The following is a 22,707-nucleotide window of genomic DNA, read 5'->3' as shown; positions in this document are numbered from 1 at the left end:
TATTCCTATTTGCAGATGATAACATATTTTAACTAGAAAATCCCAAAGAATATACAAAAAAATCCCCTAAAACTAAGATTGAGTTCTACAAGATCGCAGGATACAAGATTAACCAATACAGATCAATCACATTTCTGTACACTAACAATAAACACGTGAAAATCTAAATTACAAATACAATGCTATTTGGGAATCATACCCAAAAAACCCTGAAATACTTAGGTATAAACCTAATAAAACTTGCAGGATCTATATGTTGAAAATTATAAAACGGTGATGAAAGAAATAAAGGAAAACTTAAATAACTGGAGAGAGGGGTGTCTGGGTGGATCAGTTGTTAAGTGTCTACCTTAGGCTCAGGTCATGATACCAGGGTCCTCAGACTGGGCCCCACATTGGGCTCCCTGCTCAGGGGAAAGCCTGCATCTCCCTCTCCCTCTCTGCTGCTCCCCCTGATCGTGCGCATGCGCGCGCTCTCTCTCTCTCTCTTTCTCTCTCACTGTCTCTGTCAAATAAATAAATAAATAAATTTTAAAAATACATAAATAACTGGAGAGACTGACTACTGACTGGAAGTCACAACATAGTAAAGATTTCAACACTCCCCAAATTGATCTACAGGTGTAATGCAATTCCCAACAAAACCTCAGAAAGATTTTGAGAAACAGATGAGCTTATTCTAAAAATTACATGAAAAGGGTAAAGTACTACAAGACCTACAGCAATTCTGAAAAGAGAGTCAAGTGTTAGGAATCACTCTTCCTGATGTTAAAGCTTACTATATAGCTACAGTAATCAAAACAGTGTGGTATTCATGGAGAAAGACCTACAGATGGATGGAAGAGAACAGAAAACCCAGAAACAGATCCTTACAAATATGCCCCACTGATTTTTGACACATGTGCAAGGAATTCACTGGAATAAAGGTAGCCTTTCCAACAGATGGTGCAGGAGCAACTGTACTTAAAAGAAAAAGGAAAAAAGAACCTCAACCTAACCTCATATCTTATATAAAAATTAGTTCGAAATGCATCATACACTAAAATGTAAAATTACTAAAACTTTTACAGAAAACCTTAGAAACTTAGGATGAGGCAAAGAATTCTTAGACTTGACACAAAAAGCACAATACATAAAATAAAGAACTGACATACTGTCCTCTCATCAAAATTAAAAACTTTTGCTCTGTGAGGGGCCCTATGAAGAGGATGAAAACACAAGATATTTGCAAACCACATTTTGGGTAAAGAATTTATATCCAGAATATATAAAGAACACTCAAACTCAACAGCAAAAAAAATCCAGTCAGAAAATGGGCAAAAGACAAACAGACGAGTCACTGAAGATGACATATGAATGGTCAATAAGCAAATGAAAAAACATTCTACATCTTTAGCCATCAGGAATGCAAATTAGAACTATGAGATATCAGAATGAACTACAGACCAAGAAAAGGGATAATACCCAATCTCATTAGAATTTAGAAAAAACCGAATCAGTCACATAATGCTTGTGGGAATGCAAAATCATAAAGCAATTCTAGAAAATAGGCCTGAGTTTCTTTTAAAACTAATATGAACTTACCTAACAACCCAACATTTGTGCTCCTGGGCACTTATCCCAGAGAAATGAAAACTCAAGTTCATGCTAACGTTAACAGCTCTATTAGCAACTGCCAAAAAACTGAAAACCAATACATCCATCAACAGATGCATGGTTAAACAAACTGCAGTGTATCCACACTGTGAAATACTACTCAGCAATTAAAAAGAACAGTTGATATGCACAACACAGATGGATTCAGAAATTTTTTTTAAGATTTTATTTATTTATTTGAGGGAGGGAGGGAGGGAGAGCACATGCACATGCAAGTAGGGGGAAGGGCAGAGGGAGAACAGACCCCCCACTTAGGAGGGAGCCAGAAAGGGGACTCAATCCCAGGACGAGGGCACAAGGCAGACACTTAACGTCCTGAGACACCCAGGTGTCCCTCAAATTATTCTTATGGATCAATCTAAATCGAAGTCTGCATAGCCAAAAGAAATTGGGCCTATGCTCAAAGCTTAGAGGAAACAAAAAGATTAACAGAGTATTCTAAGACCCAGAAAAGCGACAAGCACCAAAATTTTTTCAGCCTATCAAAGTCATCCTTCCAATGCACATCTAAGAATGTTAACTTTTAAGAGCTCACTTTCCTTCTTCCTTTCCACAATTCCTATTATCTGTATTATCTCTGTTCTTTTCTCGCCATACGTCTTTTCCCCAACTGTCCTTGTTTATAAAATCTTTTTTTTTTAATCAATTCCAGTCTTTTTTTTTAAAGAAAAGATTCAAGGGGGCTGCCTGGTCGGCTCAGTAAGAAGAGCATGAGACTCTTGATCTAGGGGTCATGAGTTCAAGCCCCACACTGGGTGCAGAGATTACTAAAAATAGATTAAACTTTAAAAAAAGTTGTTGGACCAACTTTACTTCTTGCACCTTTTATATAATTTTCAATACCTAAGGAGGTACTATGGACTCTTTGGATGAGAATAAAATTAATAGTTCTATAAATTTTCAAATGTTTAACAGAGCCATTTTTGTTAATATGTTCATGGTAACAACATATTGTGGATTACAGTGAAATATATTTGGAAATCAGAAGTCAACATATCCATAGCTACCCAATTATCAGCTGCTCACTTAAAAAACTACCCAGATCTAAGCTATAAGCCTCTTGGACTTAAAGACAGTTCAAAGCTTAACCTCTGTAAAAAAGATTCACTGAACCCAAGATAAATCTTTTCTTTTCAACAGATGTAAAATATAAATAAAACCATGAACTTAAATCTTTATAAAGTATTATAACATGGGGAAGGGGGAGAAGAGCAGTAATGCTGACTAGAGTCAGCAGCGGTTGGGGGTGTTTATTCATCTGCTGGGTTTTGTGTGTAAGCAGACAAAATCTCTTCTCTTATACGTAAAATTTCCAATCCTTTTTTTAAACCAGACACAAATTGCCTTTAAAGTTGTATGTTAATAATGGAAGGACGTAACCTGTACTATTAAATAGTCTAATATTAAGAAGAAGAGTAAATAGGGCACCTGGGTGGCTCAGTGGGTTAAACCCTCTGCCTTCAGCTCGGGTCATGATCCCAGAGTCCTGGGATCGAGCCCCACATCTGGCTCTCTCCTCAGCAGGGAGCCTGTTTCCTCCTTTCTCTCTCTCTCTCTCTCTGCCTGCCTCTCTGCCTACTTGTGATCTCTGTCAAATAAATAAATAAATATTTTTTTAAAAAGAGTAAATAAAAAGATAAACTCTGATACTTTTTAAGTTCCTCCTTCAAAATTCTTCCAGGCAATGGAGATAAAGAATAACTTAAGTTTATGTAGTGCTATGAGCAGGGTATGGCAAAAGTCAGAGGCTTAAAAGAAAACTCAGCTTGAGAACATTAATACTAAGAAGGGTAACAACAGGAGTGCCTGGGTGGAGAGCCTGCTTCTCCTTCTCTCCCTCTCTGCCTCCCTCTGCCACTCTGCCTACTTGTGATCTCTATGTCAAATAAATAAATAAAATCTTAAAAAAATAAAATAAATTTAAAAAAAAAAAGAAAAGAAAGGGTGGTCCACTCTTCCTTTCAAAGCAACTCTCTGAAATAGTAACCAACTCAGACCTTCTCTTTCCAATTTCTTCAGGGATATAGTCTTTCTGTGTGTAGGGCTGAAAAGATGATGGTTAGTGGGGCACCTGGGTGGCTCTGTTGGTTAAGCATCCGACTTAGGCTCAGGTCGTGATCTTGAGGTCCTGGGATCAAGCCTGGCTCTGAGCATGGAGTCTACTTATCTCTCTCCCTCTCCCTCTGCCTTTCCCCCCAACTGGTGCAGGGGCACTCTCTCTCAAGTAAGTAAATAAAATCTTAAAAAAAAAAAAAAAAAAAAGGACGGTTAGTGAGGAGAAGTGAGGAAGACCACGAACCATCTCTGACAGCTCTTTGTCTACCTATAAAAATGGTTATAATCAAAGCCTACATTAAATATGCCATCTAAACCAATGAGATAAAATAAAACCAGCAGAACAATCTTTAATCTTATCAACTCAAATGAAATTTCTCAGATGTGGTGCAAAATCTCTTGCCATCTAACTGATGTTTTCAAAAGATCATTCTAACAGCTATATTATTAACAAACTATAGAGAAAAGGGTAGAAGTAGAGAAATCCCTTAGAAGCCTGCTGCAATTACCCAGCAAGAAATGATGGTAGCTGTGGAGATGGTGAAAACTAGTTGAATTCCGTACATGTTTCAAAGGTAGAGCCAAAATTTCCTGATGGAATAAATGTGAAATAAATGGAATAAATGTGTGAGAGCAAGAGAGTCAAGAATGAGGCCAAGATTTCTGGCTGGAACAAGTGAAAGCTGCCAACCTCTGAGATGAGGAAGGCTATGTGGGTGAAGCAGTTAGGGGAGGGCAAATTTGGGAGGAAAGAGCATGAATTCTATTTTGGACATGTTGAGTTTGAGACAGTTAACAGCCATTCCAGTGAAGACATTAAGTAGGCAACTAGATATACAAATCTGGAGTTGAGGAGAGTAGTTGAGGCTGGAGAAATAAATTTGAGACCCATCAACATTTAGGAAGATATTCAAAGCCTATCCCCAATCCGCCCCAAAAAAGAAGATATTCAAAGCCACAAAACTAGCAGAGATCACCAAGGGAGTGAGGGTAAAATGTGAGCCCTGGGATATTCCACTGTTTAGAAGTAGGCAAAGAGGAGGATCTACTAAGAAAGAGGAAGAGCAGCCAGTAAGTTTTAAGGAAAGCCAAGGGGATGTGGTATCCTAAAACATAATGAAACGAGTATATCAAAAGGAAGAAAAAAATAACTTGTCAAAGTTAGACTGATCACATAATACAAAGAAATGACTCCTAGATTTACCACTGTCGTCGTTAATACTAAAACAATCAAAGTACAGTGAGTGGTAGGGGCCAAAGCCTAACTAAAACAGGCTTCAGAGAACACATGAGAAAATAACCAGAACAAGTACATTTAGACAATGCTTTAGGGTATTCTGCTGCAATGGAAATAGAGAAGAGCAAAAAAAGATATTTTATGAGGATAAAAATTATAAAATTACAGCATGTTTGCACATTAATGGGAATGACCCAGAAAAGGGAAAATTAATGATCTGTAAAGAGGGAGGAGAATTGCTTAGAGCAATGTTCAGAGTAAATGAAAGGGGATGGGATTGAATGCATTGATCCAAGGAACTGGATTAGAAGCAAAGACAGTTCATCTATAGTAACAGAAGGAAGGCAAAGGTCTGTGAGTCAGACCATCAGGTCCAGAGATGTGGTGATGGAGTCTGTAAATGTTCTGATGGGCTTCTATTCTCTTGGTGGAAGAGAAAGTAGGTCCATCAACTGAGAGTGAGTATGAGGAAGAAGGCTGGAAGTCTGAGAAGAAAGGCAAGGATATAACTAAGTCATCTGGGAGAGGGAAAAATGAATGGACTAAGGAAATAGATAATGATGCCAGACAATATTAAGGGCCACCTGAGGTTTCTTACATGAATTTAAAGTTGAGAGTGCTCATCATGGTTGTGTTCTTCAGTCACTTGTAGCCACACAGGTACAGATGTGAAGTACTCAAGAGAATCTGACTTAGGTAGAGTTGATGGTTTGCCAAGTAAGTATAAAGAAGTAAAAAAGGGGCAAAAGAGTAGAGGGCATATGAAAGGGAATGAATATAATGATCAATCACTAGGTAATAAATGTTTAATAGGTAAGAAGAAAAAAAAGCAAAGGGGCAAAGGACAGTCTGTAGACGGGAGATCCTAATGACAGTAAAAGTTTGTTGTGTTAGGGTATTAGGTAAAATGAGCTGAAAAGATAAATGGCAGAAGGGGCTGCATGAATTGAAAATCATGGAAGGGTTCAAGTTATAGGTAAAAAGAAGGTGTAAGATACAACCACGAGTGAGCAAAGAGCTATAATGGTCAAGAAAAGAGAAGATGTAACCCAGAGTGCAGTAGATGACAGCAAACAAGGGTTTATGGACAACATAGCCTGTTAACAGACAAATTTCACAGAGGAAAGGTAAATGGAACGTATCCGCCCCATTTTTCAGACTCAGTGGAACAAGGCTCCCTCTTCAATTCCTATATGGAGGAAGTAAGAATGGGAAATATAGTTTCCAATCATAGTGCATGGGACTGACCCACTGACCTTTGATGATGGCATGCAAGAAAAAATGAAAAATTTAATAGCCAACATGTTAGAGGACTGCAGGGGAAGCAGTGTTTTCAGAAAAGGGGAGAGTAGAGGAAAATGTTCAGGAAAAAAACAAGGATAGAAGAAATTTTGCTGATGATGGAGAGGAGTGAAAAGCCTAGAAATGTACGGAATCCTGTGGGGATTAAAGTACGAGACTTGTGGTGACTGACATAAAAACGGATAAAGGACATAATGAGATTAGTCCAGATACACTTCAGGCAAGTAATAGTGTCAAGGCTGCGAATGCTGGAGGGAGGAATGACATGTAAGAAGCTCCCTGTCAAAAGAAGACAACAGTCTTGGGAAGCATGCTTAGTCTCAGGGCAAATGGCTTCCCCTTCATCCCTAATAATGGCTTGCAAGAAAACTACGATGTACTTGTAAGGTCGTAGGATTTTTAAAAACTAATAAAGAGGTTAGAACATTACCTAGTAGCTAATAAGCACTCAAAGGTAAGCTTTCATGACCTAATCAAATGTAAAATATAGTTATTGTAGCAAAAAAGAAATTCATCTTACATTTTCCTTCCCTCAGCTAAATGGATTTCTCAAATGACTGCCACGAAAACCACTACCAAAATGGACTTATTTCAGAAAGGAGAGGAAATCTTTGAGGTCAACTTCTACATAGTGTTCACCAATCTCAGAAAACCCTCCTCAATGGCAGAGTAATTTATTAATTCGGCAAGCATATATTGAGCCCTACTACTAATATATCAACTACTATTCCCAGAACCTGGGATACATCAGGGAACAAACGCCCCTACCCTAATAGATGGAAACCAGCAACAAATAGTATATACAAAGAATAAATGGATTATGTGATATGTATGATAAATATACAAAAAATTTAAAAATGCAAATATTGGGACGCCTGGATGGCTCAGTTGGTTAAGCAGCTGCCTTCGGCTCAGGTCATGATCCCAGCATCCTGGGATCGAGTCCCACATAGGGCTCCTTGCTCAGCGGGGAGCCTGCTTCTCCCTCTGCCTCTGCCTCTGCCTGCCATTCTGTCTGCCTGTGCTCGCGCTCTCCCCCTCTCTCTCTCTGATAAATAAATAAAATCTTAAAAAAAAAAAATGCAAATATTAAGGGAGTGGGGCCTGGGTTCTAACTGTAAAGAAAGAGGGTAGGCCTGGGGCGCCTGGGTGGCTCAGTGGGTTAAGCCTCTGTCTTCGGCTCAGGTCATGATCCCAGGGTCCTGGGATCGAGCCCCGCATCGGGCTCTCTACTTGGCAAGGAACCTGCTTCCTCCTCTCTCTCTCTGCCTGCCTCTCTGCCTACTTGTGATCTTTCTGTCAATTAAATAAATAAAATCTTTAGAAAAAAAAAAAAAAGAAATAGGGTAGGCCTTATTGAAAAGGAGATCATTTGAGCAAAGGTCTGAAGGAGTTGAGGAAGCTATGTGGATATTTGGAAAAGTGTTCTTCAGGCAGAGAGAATAGCCAGAGCAAAGGTTCTAAGGCCTTTCCATTTAGTTCTTGACATTACTTCGCAATATTTTCCTTAATTTCTTTTTTTCTTTTTCAATGTGAACCTCCAATCCTACTCTCTACCTCAACAGTGGATGATGATAACAGCTAACTAACATTTATCAAACATTGACCAGATACCAAGCATTGTTCTAAGTGTTTTAAAAAGAGTCAATAATTTAATCCTTAATCACAGATCTATGAAATACATGCTATCATGGCCTCCATGTGACAAGGGAGAGTTAGAGAGTTAGGAAGTGGCAGAGTCCTGAAGCAGGGTGTGGAGTAAGTCTTCTCTATTACGAAACAAGAACATTCAGCACAAACTGCCTCAAGTTTTCTCTTAATATATAGAATCCCTCATAGTACACATTCAAGAACTATGAAAGCTGCTATTATAATTTATCTTCCTGCCATTTTTACAGTTATTTTCTCAACTGAATGGTTTTTACCTAGACTCTGCACATAACCCTTCCTCAAGCTTCCCCCCAAACTGATTTACATTCCCATGCAAGTAAAATTGCTTTAAGATGGCTCTTGATCATCACACCACAAGCCAAAGGGCTTTCACTATTCTCAATGCCTTGAATGTCCAATCAGACTACATCACTTTCTTTTCCTCTTAAAATAGAAGTGATACTATATTGGATTTTCCTATTCCTCATCTTTGTGACTTCTCTCTACTGAAAAATCTCTGTTTTCTGAAACTTAAACTTAGGCTTAAACTTAAACTTTTCCATTTTCTTTCTTCTGTCTTCTTTCCACCTCTCCAATTATTCCTTTAATAACACTTTTTTCACTTAGACTTCTTAACGGCAGAGTTTCCAAACGTTTGAGTCCTCTGTGTTTCTCTCTCTGTTAACTCACAGTCTCCCTTAAGATTCATTCATCGGGTAAGTATTTATTGAGCTCTTACTATCTATGAGGCACTGTCTAAGCCATTTAAGGTAGATCCCTGAACAAAACAGACCAAAAAAAATTAAAAACCCTCTGTCCACATAAAAACAAATAATTCTATGCTACCAAGAACACTCAAAACCACCTTCCCCTAAATACTATTTTAAACACATCACTCTCCCGACTTAAAAAAAAAAACAAAAAAAAAACTTACCATGATTGCAATGATTGCCCACTTAACAACCACATCTAAATTTCTCTGTCTCAGTTCAAAACACTCCATAGTCATTTTCTATCATACCTATCCAGTTCCATTTTCTAATACCCTCTGATTCAAAAGAACTCCAGACAAGCCAGTCTTTCGACTATTCCTTCAAACACATTACTTGTGTTTCCAGCTTGTCAAATAATTACTGAAAACATATGTCTAGTAACTAAACATTAAAAACTGTATTGAGTTAAAAAATTAAGTTTTCAAAAATGAATGTTTTCTGATTTTTTCAAATGTATAATAATGTGTAATAATAGCAAACACTTATATACAGGGTTTACTACGTGCCAAATACTATTCCAAGCACTTTACCTATATTAACTCATTTACTCCACAGATAATCCTCACATCTCGATGCTACAAATGAGGAAGTTGAGGGCCACACAGGGTAAAGTAACTTGCCTTAGGTCTGACAAGTAATAAATGGTAGAACCAAGATTTACATTGAGGCAGTCTGGCTCCATCCTCCACTGCATACTCCCAATTACAAACAATAAGTAAAAACAGGGGAGAATTCGAAGGGCTTACACAGAAAACGAGAAGCTATTAAAAACTATGTTCAACTATGAAAAATCATTTAAGTTAGTCCTTTGTTCCAAATACGGAAAAAATTATACCCTTTAATATCATGCTAAGTTTTTTAAAAATTGTGAATTTAGTTGTATATAAAATAAAAAAACACAATCTGTAAACACAAACACATCATGTATTATTCAGAGTTCACCAAAGCTGCAAAAAATATTAGCCAGGCATGACAAAAGAATATACGGTGACACATGACTAACAAATGTTCTTTTGTTAGCATAGCTTTATTCAAAGTATTTTACTGTCATACTTGCTTTCATCAGTATCAAAACAGATTTGAATACAAAGCAGGGAAGGTGGCTACCTTAAAAAGAGATTCCTAGCTTTACTTTTTGGAAGAAAAATTCAAATCTAGGATGTGACCAGTATGACAGGAAAGATTTTAGTAGAAGTAAGAAATCTCAAAAAAGTACCACCAAGCATCAACTTACATAGATGCTCTTCAATCTACATTAACTCCATGGTATGGACCTTTTTAAAGGTTCCTAAGGACTCATTTGGCAAATTCATGAAGCTATTTTATAACTGAATACATAAAATTAAAAATAAAAGGCAGAGGATTTTCCACAAAACAATCTTAGTACACCACTAACATAAAAGCAGATGAGGAGTATCATACCAATGTTATTCTTCTCTTTCCTGTTTCCCCTTTCCTTCTAGCAGAGAAAAGACACAATTTGTCACGTTTTGATCTGTAGAGGTTAAAATGCACAAAGCTGGACAAGGACACTAGTTTGATTTGGAAAAGGCTAAAGTCTGTAGCCTCCCCAATTCGTACTAACAGCTAACTTAGAAAAAAAGATGCTGAAGCACCTTAGGGGCACAGTCAGTTAAGTGTCCCAACTCTTGGTTTCAGCTCAGGTCATAATCTCAAGGTCACAATGTTTTTTTAAGCCCCATGTCAGGCTCTGTGCTGGCCTTGGAGCCTGCTTGGGATTCTCTCTCTCCCTTTGCCCCTTACCACCATACTCATTCTATTTCTCTAAAGTAAATAAACCTTAAAACAAAAAAACAAAAACAAAAAACCTGAGGTATGTAACCAAAGACAGCAAAGGAGCTGAACAATGCTTCAGTCAAAAATGCAGAGTCGCCATTGCTAGAATCTGAAGTCTTCTCACTTTATTTTCTGCCTCCCCTCCCCTTTCCTGAGTTTACAACACACCTATCCTGCTGGCCACCCACGGCAACCCCAAAGCCACTCACACAAAGTCAGCTCTTTCCCAAGAACTACATGAATGAAAAAAAGCAAACTATTAATAATTTCAGATTTATTTAAGTTATTAAAATTGAGAGAGATTTTTTGGAGTAGGGAACCATTTTCTCCCCGCTACCACCCACTGTGACCTTTATAAACGGCTCCACACTCCAAGGGACTAAATTAAAATTTCTTGGGAAAAGAATGGATTGGCAGTTACCACTGAAGATATTCTCAAATACTAAGGTTCTCCCATACTGTGTACTTGATACTTACTTTCCTCCCACATACACTGGTGGCAATTAAGATATACAATCCTCAAGACTGTCCTGCATGAAGGGATCTCAACTCAATCTTAAATCCAAAATTAACATATTAAAGCCCCTGTTAAACTCCCAAGAAAGGAAAAGCTTTCCATTCTATTGACCATATTAGAAAGCACAACAGACCGGTTAAATAAAGAAGTAAAAAATATCAAAAATAGCTCTGACATGCTACCAGGAGTAAGGAGATCATAGGATGGAGGGAATGTTAGAGAAAAACATACATGTCCCAATAATGTACTATGTTGCATCATCATCTGTACCCTTATCAATATTTCCTAAGTACTTAAAGGGTCCATGGCATTATGGTAGGTTATACCTTTTAGAATAACAGGACCAAAAAAGATTGGTGAATAAAGATAAATTTAATTTTGAAGTTGTTGCAAGCACCCTCAGCTTGAGGTGTTTTCAGACTCTGTGAGAATCCCTAAGATCCACAATCGTATATACTGTCGAGAAGGACTACATGTGATATTGAAGGAAGCAGTAAGAGAATAAATGGCAACACAGAACAGAACATGGCAATACAGAACAGATTTAGAAAGCTGGTCTAATGAAGAGTCAACAAAACAAGAAAAAGAACTTCCAGGGTCTCATAACTCAAGAAAAATTCCATATAAGAATATGGCTGTTTAACCGGATCTATTTTTATTAATACCTTTGCAAAGCAGAGTTTAACAAATTAAATCAAGGAACATGTTTCCATTTAATATTGTCCCAACTTTCTTCTCTAGCCTGCTGACCTAAACTTAACCATCCTTAAGGGAGCCCAGAACTGACAATAGTTAGTGCCCTACTTCATCAGAATTTTCTGCCATTTCTTCAGCTCTCGTCAGGTCATTATTAAACTTTACAGATATTTAATAATATATACTGGTTATAAGCTGTTCAGATAAGTTTCCTAATACTCCTTCTGAACTCATTCACATATAAGAAGCGGATGAGGCATAAATTTCTCTTTTACAAGTGAGATATATTCCATCTCTTACTATCATGTGATTTTTTTTTTCTTTCTTTCTTTTTTTGAGAGACAGAGCACCCTCAAGCACAGGTTGAGGGTGCAGAGTGAGGAAAGAATCTCAAGCAGACTCTGCACTGAGTCTGGAGCCCAACACGGGGCTCAATCGCAGGACCCTGAGATCATGACCTGAGCTAAGATTGGATGCTTAACCTACCAAGCGACCCAGGCGCCCCATTACAGTCATGTAATTAAGACTGTCTTTTATTTTCCAAACTCTCATTCCCCAGTGAAAGAATATCTAAAATTATTTTAAAACATTCTACAGGAATTTTGTAAGGTTGTTATATATCGAGTATCATGCATCACTTCCCTTCCACAAGCTAGGCCTGGATAATAAATTGACGTTTACTATCAAAGATAAATTAACCACATTTCTTCAGTTTTCGATTCTCTGAAACCTTGGTGTTATTTCTGAATGTAAAGACTGAAGAGAAGATGAAATCAATTAGCAGAAATCAATCTAGAATCCTCTAGAACTTCATCACCAACTTCTCTCTATGGCTCCTTACCTCAGTGGCCTAGTCATCAAATTTTCAAATTCAACTTAACTGTCAACCCCAAAATATGATGCACCTTACTGAAAAGCAATTTTTCTTTAAAAAAAAAAAAAAACACACCTTTAATATGTTATCTCCTGCCTCCTGACCAACTCTAATCGTTCCTTAGAGTTTCACTGATCAAATTCAACCTGCCACTGAATCTACCTTTCATAACCCAGCTCCATCCTAGTATACTAACTTATCTGACACCATTCCCAAAAATTAAGACTTCATTCCATGTTCCACTGAGGTCAGACTACTTACTTCCCTCTCACATCATGCTGTTCACAGCCAGTGTTTGCTCATGTATGGAACGTTCTCCTTCTGGAAAAGCTCTCCCTATGCAGATGGTATGTATTTTTTATTCAAGTCCCACCTTCTTTAAGAAGCCTCACTCCTAGAACTTCGGTCTGAAGATATCCCTACACTGACATACTGGACCCAGACTATGTATACCGCATGTTATTTGGATACCACTTTGGATAGTGCTAGTTAAATTATTATGAACATTTAACAAATTATTATAAACCTTTAATAAACTCTTAAAAGCCTGGGTCATAGCACAGAAAGTGGATCTATAAGTACTCAAACACTATTTGATAAGCAGATTAAATATTCTTGATAAAATACCAAGATATTTTATTTTATTATATCAAAAGAGTTCCAATACAAATGCAATAATGGGATGACTAGGATTTGCTTCAAAATAATCTAGGTCAAAGAGCAGAAGAATAAGAGGTAAAGTAAGTAGGGGTGTAGGTGAAATCAGACTGGTTATGAGGTGATAATCTTTGAAGCCGAGTGACAACTACAAAGAACTTGATGTCTACCTTTATACTTATTTAAAATTTTTCACAATATGCTTATTATTTTAAAAGTACCAATAATGTCTTTACTTCATTTTAAATGACAAAACCAAGATACATTATATCATTTTCTTTACTCAACAAATACCTAAGTCCCAATTCAAACTAAGAAAAAAATTTCTGGAAAGATCTAACTGGCCTGGGTGGCTCAGTCGTTAAGTGTCTGCCTTCGGCTCAGGTCATGATCCCAGGGTCCTGGGATCCAACCCCACATCAGGTTCCCTGTTCTGTGGGAAGCCTGTTCTCCCTCTCCCGGTTCCCCTGCTTGTGTTCCCTCTCTCGCTGTGTCTGTCAAAAAAATAAATAAAACCATTAAAAAAAATTTTTTTTTCTAAAAATACCTAATTGAACAGGGATCTTGCAGCATCCTAATTCTAAGAATTAATAAAATTAGTTTGTGGAAAATAATATTATCAAAATGGGAGAGTCTCTATCAAAAGAATAATTAATCTTACTACCAAAAGTGATACTGTTTATATTTCAAATTTTCATTCTGTTACAACATTCATAAAAAGGTCCATCCAACCCTCAGAAAAAAACATCAAGCAAAAATCATAAGCATACAAAAGGTAGGGGGGAAAAGTTGCTACAATGTTCAATAACACAAATCAGCCAGTATTATTTCAGGAAATTTACAATCTGAAGATACCTACTGCCCTCAACATGGAATGAATTGGTAGGTTCTTAAATAATCAGAAAAATTAGCACTTCCTCTTTATAACCAAAGACTGAAAAACATGCTTAAGAAATTTCAGATATTTGGCTTAATGACAATGTATCTGTTTGTTGCTGCTAAGGAATGCTCCACACCTGATATTTCAGTCTATAGCTACTTTTCAAATTTCAATCAGTATTTTCCCTACAACATCATTCATTAACTTCTTCCAAAAGCAGAAATGCAACACCAGCTACCTTTAAATGTTGGCATTTTATTCTAATTACACTGCTCATTTTGCCTTGACTTACTGTTTTCCCAGACTGGTTTTAGGAATAAAACAATATGATTACTTTGGTTTTCCCGCCCTACACTGTCTCTAAACACTCAAGAGGTAATTAGCTGCCATAACCAAGAAAACTATTTGTTTCTGAAATGGTATCTCACAGACACATATACAAATAGCAAGGTTTTTCTTCATAGCAATATATCATCTCATCACCCAATGCAATTAAAAGTTTAAAACAGGACAACACTTGTATAAACAGAGTTTAGTAAGAATGAAACCTTCCTCACAAATACAGTTCTTAGGAGAAAAACTCATCCTCAAACTCCCTTGTACTTATACTATCTTGAAAATTAACTTTTTCTAGCAAGTTAAAGTAATTATCATTTTTTTGGCAGCATCTAAGTTCTCCCTTCTCATGGGAGAAAAGAAAAACCTGCTAAAACGCTAATCCAAAGGCCAAAATTGTGTTGAAATTTTCTCTTCCATAAACTAATTTCTGACTAAAAAGTAAAAAAATAATACCATGAAAAAGAAATGTGACAAAATCCACTGAATTATATTACTATGCTTAAAAAAGTTAACATTTACCACACACTCTTTTCTAATAAAGACCACATAATAACAAGATTAAAAGCAATTTGGAAAGAAGTTCTTTCAGAAAACCACTAAATATGTGATTAAAAAGTCCCACTTATCTTCTTTCCTTGCAGCACTACATGATTAACTAAATTATGCCATCTTTATAATTTGTCTAATCTCAACTTCCAAGAAAAAAAATATTTATAACTATCTTTAGAATACCAGGGATACTGACATATTGACACATTTTATATATAAGGATGGGCATTTGCAGATTTTTCCTAGTATCTCTGAAGTACATAAAATTCTTTAAATCTCAGAATGTATTAAGTTTTATCCAATACATGCTATTCCAGTGGGATAAAAACCATTTACAAGTTCTACTTAGATTAAGAAATCCTTTGAGAAAATTATGTGGTACATTCTAGTTATACTATTTCTAGAACATGAAAAATCTCTATAACCTATTTCCCTACTGTTTTTCTTTGGAACCAAATGGGCTAAATGTATCTTCCTTCATAAAAAGTCAAGACAGTATTACACTTAATGTCAGAAAGCTAAATTTTCATCAGGGGCTGAAGTTTTCACAAATTAAAACTTTCTATTTCACTTGAATGGTCTATAAAAATAATAACATGAGTTGAAATAGATTCAACTGAGTATTATTTGCAAGTACAAGACACACGTGCACACACACAGTAAAATGAAGAGCATAGTTTCACCTTAAAACCAGGTGTAGGGTAGGAAAGGGAAGCCTACTAACATCATACTGCTTACATTGAGAAAATGTTTTCTTCATTCTCTTAAGCCACTTAAAATCATTTTTAAAATAAAATTCCCCTAATGAAAGAAGTTAATCCTTAAGCAATACTCTCCTTTACAGAGCAATGAGTTGAAAGTTACTGCTAGTAAAGTTGACAATACAAAATTTATCTTTTCCTGCATTCTGTCATTTGATTATAATTGTCTCATCCTAATAAAATTAAAGAATTGCCTATGTAATTTTACGGAAACCAATTTTATATAATAAGTTAAAGTAATTCATGTTCAAAAACCTTGCAACAGAATTCACTTATTCATCTAAAGAATTCAACTACTGAACCTGACAAAGTATTCCAAACTATCAAAAAAAGAAACAAAATCCACAGAAGTACAAAGTTGCAATATTCCTGAAGCTACATCTAAAAACTTAAACCATACAAAAATATTCTGAAATTACAGCTTTCGATTTCCTATCAAAACGTCAAAAAATTTTAAATACCTCTTTCAAATGTACTAAAGATCCCAAATGAATTCATTTTGACTTCCAAGTGCAGAAACTAAGAATCTGATGACTGCAGGAGGAAAGTATGGTGTGAAGAAAATCACTTGAGAATATATTTAGCTAGCTAAAGTATCTTTACAAAACAAAAGATGTATTAAAATCATTTACACTCTTCTGCCAGACAAACAGTCCTCTCCTAGAACACAATGCTTACAAATCAGCCAAGTATGACCGCCAAGGATTTCTTAAACCTGTGTGTTGATACTATTTACAGGTACTAAGTGGAAAGCTCCTCCAATAGTGATGAAAAAAGAAAATGATATATACTGTTACTTAGAGTTGAAGATCAATTGTTTTAAACACGTTCCTACTAATAAACTAAATATAAGTAATTTTTTAAAGAAAAACCTCAAGTTATAACACAGGGCAAGGCTTACTATATAAATTGCTTATAATTCTGAGTAGGGATTTATTTAGTTTCCCCAAATTGGGGTGTAAGTAGCTAAAAGAAGGAAGTTTTATAAACAGCTTTTCTAACCTTGGTTTACATTTGATAAAGCAGACCATTTATCACAATCAAACAGAATGTCAAATGAGGATTCCTCAGGTATTATAAGTAAAATTTATAAAAATCTCAAAACAGCAATGTGCAAAAGTGATTAAAAGGGTAACTGTGTGTATTTGTATTTTGAGGTTTTACTTTTGCAAATAAGAATTATACTGATGCATGAGATTGCTACTGTGACTTTTAACATTTTTACATATAACAGTGTCTAATTTATGTTTAAACTTAAAATGTTGAAATGTATGTATCTGATCTACATAATCCTGTTTGCTTTTCTGATAATTCTTTATTTCACAGTGGTGTGATTACAGGCTCATTATACCATTAGTCAGGGCATTTCAATTTTGCTTTCATCAAAAAATGGACATCATCAGCCACCCCTTGCTCCTAGTTTTCTGCTTTTTAATGTAGATAATAATGACAGTAAGTGCCAACAAATGCATATAAGAGCACAGCTTTGTCATTTCTTTTCCCAGCCCCCTTCTTTTCTGTGGAAAAAAAATGGGGATTTACTTTTGGGGGAAAAAATTCATTTTTCTTTTGCATACATACCTAATGAGTTTTTAAGAAAAACAATTTATTCAGATACCTACCATTCTAGAAATGTTAAAAGAGAACTTCCCAAATCCAAAAATACTAAGTCTGGTATTGGCTGGAAAGGAAATTTCCATCCAAATCATAAATTATTTCATCAATTAAGCCAACCCTCAATCATCAATTTTCAATACGGAAAAGATCTGAAACCCACATATAACCAGCAGATAATCAAAATCTCTTTATTTTCTTGTGGAGTTCACAGATTAATTTGGTTGTATGCCAGATTTATCTTATTTTGAAATGCCAAGGCTAATATTTGTTGGTATAATCAGAGTTCACATTAAGTGTCCCGGGGAAAGGTAATTCAGTGGAATGCTTAGTAGCACGGAGAAGAGGGTCAAAAATAGAAGGGAAGGAAAACACATACACACACACACACACAACCCACGTCCCAACACAGCGAATAATCCACAAATAGATCAACTGAAAGCCAAAAGAAAACGCTCCTCTCCCGAGTAGCCCGAATAAATGATCTTCACTCATGACGTTTAACAGTATCCTACCTCACTCAATTCACTTCCCAACTTGACTTTTCAGGGGCCACCACGGGGCATCCCTTTTTTTTTTTTTTCTCTGGAAGTGTATGTTCAAAGAATCTGTATGGAAAAGAGGGAATGAACGGAATATTCCCAAGAAAGCTGTGAAACAGGTGGGTAAGAACGAGCAGCAGCATGATCTAGGTACTTAAGGGGCAGCTTTCAAATGACAGATGTGGTTAAAGGAACGGCTGCAAATCGGAAGCGCTCGTGTGGCAGATAGAGTAGGGGCTGATTGCAAGCACAAGAGGGGGGCAAAGGCTAACTCCAGAGTGGTAGCAGTGGAGCAAAACACAAACAGCAGGACGAGTGGGCAATGAGGAGTGGGACTGATGAGCAGCAGCAACTCGGGTCAGTGTGGAAGTGATGGCTTTGGTCCTGGGAGACGGGGGCTGCTGGGACAAGGACGTCAGGGAGGGGAGAGAGGGCTGGGAAAACAAGGGAGTACTGAGACCCAAGATTTCTGCCCCTACAGAATCGCAGGGGAGAGAGCTGGAGACGAGAATCCGCTTCGGCTCCCCAATTGAGGAAATTTTCGAAGGAGTCGGTGCTCACCGCCGCGCCGCCTTCTGCCCCGCTCCCTTTTCCTGGTGGTAACTGCTGTGGCGTAGAGGGGAGAGGGAGGAAGAGGAGGAGGAGGAGGAAGACCAAGAAGGAGGAGGGTGAAGATGAGGCGGGGGGTGGGGAGAAAGGGGGGTGCGGCCTGCACAGTCCCAGCGAAGCCTCCGCTCTCTCGTAGCCGGTCAGCCCCGGGTTTCCCCTAAGCCCAGCCCCGCATAGACTCACCCGCCTGCCTTGCCTCGCTTTTCCCTTAGCCGACTCCACGCGCTGCCGCGTCCTCACAAGAGACCACTGAACGGGTGTCGGGGAAAAAACTCTTCAGAACCGGGCCTGATTGCTTCAGCGAGTCCGACCTTTACGGCTGAGAGACAGACTCTCAGCTTTCGGTGGGTTCCACAGCCAGACGGGCCACCATCTTACATTAGGGTAAGACTCCTCCGGCCTCCGGTGCGCAGGCGCACGCCGATCCGGCTGGGAGGGGCGGGGGAGGGGCGGGAGGAGAGGCGGGCGGTCGCTCCCGCAGCACCCTGGGAGTTATAGTCCGCGGAGGATAACCGCCCAGCTGCAAGCCGGGAGTTGAAGTTCTTGCTCGGAGGGCGGACCGGGTCGCCCGCCTCACGTGGCAGCTAGATTACTGCCTTTCTTCGTGTTTTGCTTCGTTCTGTGGCCGCGTGTGAAGCTCCGCTGTCACTTCTTCGGCGGTCTCCGTTGGCTGCTCCGTGTCCTCGGTGTTTGCTCGGGAATGGGTTCCCAGAACTCGGGCGAGCTTAACCAATTTAGGGGGAGCTGGGAATGGCTCCTCTGTGCTCCGCCCACCATAGGTAGCAAAAGGGGCGGGGTAGAGGCAGGTTGCCGGTAGGAGGAGCGCGGGATTTGATCTAGGGTGAGAATTTGATTCTGAATTGGCGTCTGGGACAAGTGAGCCCTAAGTCCTTTCTCGTGATTGCACATTTCGGAGCCACCACCCTGGAGCCCCTCCTCATCGTGAATCTCCAGTGAAGAAGTATCCCGCATTATCCTGTACAGATGCACGAAAGAACCAAAGACCCGTGCACTTAGAAAAACTGGTTTCTGACGGTACAAATTTGAGATTACGTGGACTTCGCTGCAGATTAGTTCGGTGTTGTACCTGTACAGCTCTGCGCATGCAGTTCACAAACCACCACACATCAGCACATCCTAAAGAAGGTAAGAAGGTACTCGCAATCTGTATGAGAGCCGAGGCATCCTCAATCACAAAAATCAAGTTCCTGGTGACTCCCGCTTGTCTCCTAGAACTCTGGTGAAAGAGGCGCTCGAAGCACTCAGTTTTGATTATTGCGTGTATTCTGCACCCATTCATACGGTAAATATTCACTGAGCTCCTCCTGTGTGCCTGTCATGTTCTATACACGGGAAGAGGGTGGTGAGTAAAACACAAAATTCCCTGTTTGTATTCTAAGAATGCCTGTATCTGTTCTACCTGTCTTAGGGTGAAGGAAAAGGGATAGGAGGCAATCAGTGTTTAAAATATATGATTAAAATGCGTAGTATATCATAACAGATGAAAATTTAAAACAGAGAATGGGAATAAGAGGAGAGGTTGCAATTTTAAAATCTGCGAGCCTAATCTCATAGTGAGAAGCCTTTGTTTCTTTTGTTTGTTTTTGTTTTTAATACATTGGTTCATTATGTTTCAGTTTCATCACTATCAAGCCTAGAGGCAACACTTACATGGTGAAAATTTAAAACGTAGGATAAACTCACAGCTATAAATTTGAAATTTTAGAATCACGAAATTATTATCTAGCAGGGAAACCTGAGAAATCATTTGGACTCACCTTTATGTAACCCTCTAAAAGCATTCAGTGTAGGGACGCCTGGATGACTCAGTTGGTTAAGTGTCTGACTTCCAGGGGCGCCTGGGTGGCTCAGTCTTTAAGCGTCTGCCTTTGGCTCAGGTCATGATCCCAGAGTCCTGGGATCCAGAACCACATTGGTCTCTCTGCTGTGCGGAATCCTGCTTCTCCCTCTCCCACACCCCCTGCTTGCATTCCCTCTCTCACTCTTTCTTTCTGTCAAAAAAATAAATAAAATCTTAAAAAAAAAAAAAGTATCTGACTTCTGACTCAGGTCATGATCACAGGGTCCTGGGATCAAGTCCCACATTGGGCTTCTTGATCTGCGGGGAGCCTGCTTCTCCCTCTGCCTACCACTCCCCCTGCTTGTGTGTGTGTGTGTGTGTGTACACGCGCGCCTGCATGCGTGCGCGCTCCCCCCCCTCTGATAAATAAAAGCTTTAAAAAATAAATAAATAAAAACATTCGTGTAGGAGACCTTTCTTAAGTGTGTGTTTATTTTTTATATTACTAGTTTTATAGTGGGACATAAGCGAAGTAATGAACAAAATAAAAGGAATCCTTTCCATTATTAAAGATGAGAACCCATTGCATTAAAAACTAAAAGGGATCTTAGTCCTCATCTATTTAATCCGATGTTTCACAACCTTGTTTTAACCCAACACACCTTTTTTAAATGACAAATACTTTCATAATGTCTCGTTTATTAGTCTAAAATGAAATTCATAGATAATATAACCTGCATATATGCATGGTTTTGGTTTAAATCAAATATAAAAATAAAAAGTACAAAGAAAGTAATTTATAATGCAGTGATTTCTGTTCCATTATAAATGCTCAGGCATAACCATTCTAGAAAACATAAGTCATAAATCAAGTGGCTACCCTTATGTGTAAAATCCCTATGAATGTGAAAGCTACAGCCGACACAGGTATGGTGTTTCAACCACCTCTGGTGGACAACACTAATCCTCAGTGTCCACTTTAGATAAATTTCTAAAATGTTCACTTTTAGAATTATGTAAAAATAAAAAACAGCTCTGTGTTCATATGTAAAAATAGGTCAGATTTTAGGTACAGATAGTTATACACAGGTTTTTCATCTACACTGGGGCCTTTCAAAGTCATGAGGGACACAAAATAATTTTTCATTGAGGAACGTTTTGCTAGAGTCTCTGTTCCCAGGCTCTGCTCTCTAAAGGCCAATAATACCTGCTAGAGTATCCAACACTAGGGGGCAATACCACACCTGCTGAGGGTCGTTCACTCCTGGAGACCTAACAGCGAAGGAATGCCATTTCCTAGGTCACTAACTATTTAGTACCCTCTAATGCCAGTGCTCCTTTTACTGCTTTGTATTACCAAGTTTTCATATATATGTATGTATACATGCATATCATTTCACTTAGATTCTCATACCATTTTAAAAGTTAATTTACATTAAATTCTATTACCTGACTTTCAGGGTGCCTGAGTGGCTCAGTCAGTTGAGTGTCTGCCTTTATCTTGGGTGATGATCCCAGGGTCCTGGGATGGAGCCCCACATCGGGCTCCTTGCTCAGTGGGGAGCCTGCTTCTCCCTCTCCCTCTGCCCTTCCCCATCCACTCATGCTCTGTCTCTCACTTTCCTTCTCTCTCAAATAAATAAATAAAATCTTTCAAAAAATAAAATAAAAAAGAGAAAAGGAAAGAACTCTATATTGGCCTGAAAGAATGTCCATGATATATTGTTTGGTAAAGAATGAGTAAGCTGTAATGAATACTGTTATGCTGAAAACAAATATATTAATTTAAAAAAAAAAAAAAGAATGAGTAAGCTGGGACACCTGGGTGGCTCAATCACTTAAGCCTCCAACTCGATCTCAGCTCAGGTCATGATCTCAGGGTCATGGAATCAAAGCCCTGTGTTCAGGGCTCTGGGCGGGCCTGGAGAGTGCCTAGGTTCTCTCTTTCCCTTTCCCTTTATCCCCCTCCCCTGCCACTGCTCGTGAGCATGCATGTACTCTGGCTCTCTCTCTCTAAAATAAATCTTTAAAAAAATAAGTAAATTACAATTTATATAATGTATATAATGTATATATATAATGTTATATAATGTAATTCATTTTTTAGAAATAAAAAAGTATCCAAAAATATGTGAATACATTTTCATCCAGCACAGAAAAAGAATGGGAAGATATGTACACATCAAATATTTGCTGTGTGGTTGGTTACATTGAGGAATTGCAACTGGAAAGAGGTGGGGGTAGAATACAACGTTTTCTTTATAAATTGCTATATTCCTTGATTGTTACACACACACACACGTATATGAATTATTTTTAAGCATTTTTTTAAAAATAGAAGAACACTCCACTATGTGGAGAATGGATAGGAGAAAAGCAGGAATGAAAATAGAGCAAG

The 22,707-nt window shown here is 38.1% G+C and overlaps 1 protein-coding gene across 6 annotated transcripts in view; it reads right to left on the bottom strand.

The window, feature by feature from the left end:
- CNOT4 (CCR4-NOT transcription complex subunit 4) overlaps positions 1 to 18,946 on the bottom strand; it is a 140,207-nt gene extending 121,261 nt beyond the window's left edge. For 2 of the 6 annotated variants that reach the window (XM_032303851.1, XM_032303852.1), the window contains exon 1: positions 18,692 to 18,946. The gene's annotated coding sequence lies outside the window, so the exon portion shown is untranslated. The remainder of the gene's footprint in view (positions 1 to 18,691) is intronic. The other 4 variants (XM_032303854.1, XM_032303855.1, XM_032303856.1 and 1 more) reach the window with 2 other exon arrangements.
- Between the last annotated feature and the right edge of the window lie 3,761 nt (positions 18,947 to 22,707).

Source organism: Mustela erminea, chromosome 11, assembly GCF_009829155.1.
Source record: "Mustela erminea isolate mMusErm1 chromosome 11, mMusErm1.Pri, whole genome shotgun sequence".
In the NCBI taxonomy this organism is placed as follows: Eukaryota; Metazoa; Chordata; class Mammalia; order Carnivora; family Mustelidae; genus Mustela; species Mustela erminea.
This window is presented reverse-complemented; position numbering and strand designations above follow the sequence as displayed.